The sequence below is a fragment of the Lactuca sativa genome, chromosome 5 (genome assembly GCF_002870075.4).
Source record: "Lactuca sativa cultivar Salinas chromosome 5, Lsat_Salinas_v11, whole genome shotgun sequence".
Classification (NCBI taxonomy): Eukaryota; Viridiplantae; Streptophyta; class Magnoliopsida; order Asterales; family Asteraceae; genus Lactuca; species Lactuca sativa.
The window spans coordinates 167992533-167996323 of NC_056627.2; positions in this window are offsets into that span (position 1 = coordinate 167992533).

Genomic DNA, 3791 nt, shown 5'->3' on the forward strand with positions numbered 1-3791 from the left:
ATTACGAGTTCTAGAGGGGGACATTCCAAAGACAGCTTTCCAAACTCATTATGGACACTACGAATTTGTAGTGATGCCGTTCAGATTAACCAATGCACCAGCAGTATTTATGGACCTAATGAATAGGGTATGTCGCACTTACTTGGATCAGTTCGTCATCGTCTTTATCGATGATATACTTATCTACTCTCGAAGTGAGGAAGAGCATAGTCAGCACCTACGAAAAGTCCTAGAAACACTACGAACGGAGAAACTCTATGCGAAGTTCTCTAAATGCGAATTTTGGATTCGAAGAGTCGAATTTTTAGGCCACGTTGTTAGCGAGAAAGGTATACACGTGGACCCCTCCAAAATTAAGGCCATTGAGAACTGGTCGGCACCAAAGACACCTACAGAAATTCGTCAATTTCTAGGTCTAGCTGGCTACTATCGCAGATTCATAAAGAACTTTTCGAGCATTGCGAAACCTCTTACTACATTAACCCAGAAAGGCGTGGCCTTTGACTGGGAAGCGAAACAAGAGAAGGCATTCCAGACACTAAAGCAGGCCTTGTGCACCGCAGCGATACTATCCCTCCCCGAAGGGATAGAAGACTTCGTAGTGTATTGCGATGTGTCAAATCAAGGACTTGGTTGTGTTCTTATGCAGAGAGGGAAGTTTATCGCTTATGCCTCCCGACAGCTTAAGACACACGAAGTGAACTATACGACACACGATCTCGAGTTAGGAGCAGTGGTATTTGCTCTGAAGATCTGGAGGCACTACTTATATGGAACAAAGAGTACTATTTTCACCAACCATAAGATCCTTCAACACATTTTCGATCAAAAGGAACTCAACATGCGACAACGACGATGGGTTGAGTTACTAAATGACTACGAATGCGGAATTCGTTATCATCCTGGCAAGGCCAACGTAGTAGCTGACACCCTCAGTCGAAAGGAATACACTGGTCGGAGGGTCAAATCTCTGACCATGACTATCCATTCCCACTTATCCACACAAATTAAGGAAGCACAAATGGAAGCTCTGCAACCTGAAAATGTGGCGGGTGAATCCCTGCGAGGAATGGAAAAGAATCTAGAAGTCAAGGGTGGCGGAGCCTACTATCTCATGGACCGAATCTGGACCCCGAAACACGGTGGTTTCAGAAACGTAGTCATGACCGAAGCTCACAACTTAAGGTATTCCGTTCACCCGGGTTCAGATAAAATGTATCTGGATCTTAAGAAACTGTACTGGTGGCCTAACATGAAAGCAGAAATTGCTACCATCGTGAATAAATGTCTTACTTGCGCTAAGGTTAAGGTCGAGTATCAGAAACCGTCAGGATTACTACAACAACCAGAGATACCAGAATGGAAGTGGGAGCGGATTACTATGGATTTCATAACCAAGTTACCCAAGACGACTAGTGGACTCGATACCATATGGGTCATTGTCAACAGATTGACCAAATCCGCGCCTTTCCTACCCATCAAGGAGACTGACAAAATGGAGAAGCTTACAAGAACTTACTTAAGGGAAGTAGTGCGACTGCATGGTGTTCCGATATCCATTATCTCCGATCGATATAGTAGATTCACTTCAAGATTATGGCAGTCGCTACAAAGTTCCCTGGGAACTAGGCTAGACATGAGTACAGCCTACCACCCACAAACAGACGGACAAAGTGAGAGAACAATACAAACTTTAGAAGATATGTTGAGAGCCTGTGTGATTGACTTTGGAAAGGCATGGGATATCCATTTACCCCTTGTCGATTTTCATACAATAATAGTTATCATACAAGCATAAAGGCTGCTCCGTTTGAAGCCCTCTATGGTCGAAAGTGCAGATCCCCTCTGTGCTGGACTGAAGTTAACGATACCCAATAAGCTAGAGGAAGAGTTCCTGAAAGCACTCTCACCGGTCCGGAAATCATACGAGAAACGACAGAGAAGATCGTTCAGATTCGTGAACGATTGAAAGCCTCTAGACACCGACAGAAAAGCTACGCTGACCAAAGGAGGAAACCTTTGGAATTCCAGGTAGGAGACCACGTCTTATTAAAGGTCTCACCGTGGAAGGATTTAATACGCTTTGGAAAACGTGGGAAACTAAATCCAAGATACATAGGGCCTTTCGAGATTCTTGCCAGAATCGGCCCTGTGGCTTACAAGCTTAACCTACTGCACGAACTTAGTAACATCCATCCAACCTTCCACATCTCAAACTTGAAAAAGTGTCTGTCCGACGAGACTCTTGTTATTCCACTCGACGAGATCGAGATCAACGAGAGCCTCAACTTTGTGGAAGAACCAGTAGAAATCATGGACCGAGAGGTCAAACAAACAAAACAAAGTCGCATACCCATCGTGAAGGTTTGCTGGAACGCCAAGCGGGGACCTGAATTCACATGGGAACGTGAAGATCAGATGAAACAAAAGTACCCTTATCTCTTTCATGTTCACTAGTATCTTTACTACTTTAAATTTCAGGACGAAATTCTCTCTAACGGGGGGATGATGTGACAACCCGATATTTCAATTCTTTGTAATGACCTAAAAGGTCAAGTATTGTAACCACTTTTGAGTTAATAAAATTAACTTTCATAATAAAATGTCCAAATAGTTCTATTTAAATTCCTTCTATATTTAAATGTCTTTAAACCATGATCGTACGTAAAAAGAACGCCCAAATCCGACTTTGTATATTGAAGTTATGATTTTTCCAAGTTCAGCTTAGCAACAGACAGCTGAAAACTCGAATCGGAGATCGAGTGACTTTTGGCCGGAATGACCTAAACGAGAATCGAAGGTCTCGACAATGGTATTTCAGCGGTGAAAAGTCTGGCAAAAACCGACATCAGATAAAGAAGTTATGAAGTTTTAAAGAAATTCCTTAAACACGATGAGTTATAAAATAAATAATAAAAATAATTTCGGAATTTGCCAACGGAGTCTAAACGAAAGTTGTAGAGCGTAGTCTCACCTACGCGTGGATATAAAGACCATCGAAAATGGAGTTCGTATGAAGAAGATATGAATTTTTGAAGTTTATTAAATAAATTATATATTTATTTAATTCAAAATTCAAGCATTATCCGAAGAGGAGTCAACGTCCTCATCCGAGGTACGCAGCCGAGGTACGCGCTGCGTATCCGAGAGACTTGGCCTCGGATCGTCGACGTCGCCCTATGCGGGGCTACCGACCCATCCGAACCGCCCGTCTGACCGACCCGTGCGACCCGCCGTCCCATCCGACCCGACAGACTGATCCGTCCCATCCGAAGCCGAGGCAGTCGAGGCTTCGGTCATGCATGACATACGCGTACGCGCTGTGTACGAGCGGACGCCCCGCGTATGAGGCTTCTCAGACCCTCCTATAAATAGCATGTGAGGGCTTCCGAGAAAAATGCTCATTTCTCTCCTTTCTCTCACAATCTTGCCTCGTTTTCCGTGCCCGTTCAAACCTGAAGCTCTGGTCTTTTTGCTCAAGTCCCGAGGGTCGATTTTACTCCCGAGATTCCCGAGAATCCCGAAAAAATCCGTTTCCCGAGACGAAACTCTGCCCGGTTTTCCACCTCGCTATCTTCAAACTTTCAAGTGAGTTCATACCCCTTAATTTACCTTTTAAATATTCTATAAATTCTTTTATATGCTTTCAAGGGGGGATTACAAGTAAAACACACGAGTATTATCGTGTGTTACATAAAGAATTCTTTTATACGCTGTTATATATCCAAATCACATGCAATTTACAAACTTTTAAGGAACTTTCATATATAACATATGTTAAAATAGCATTC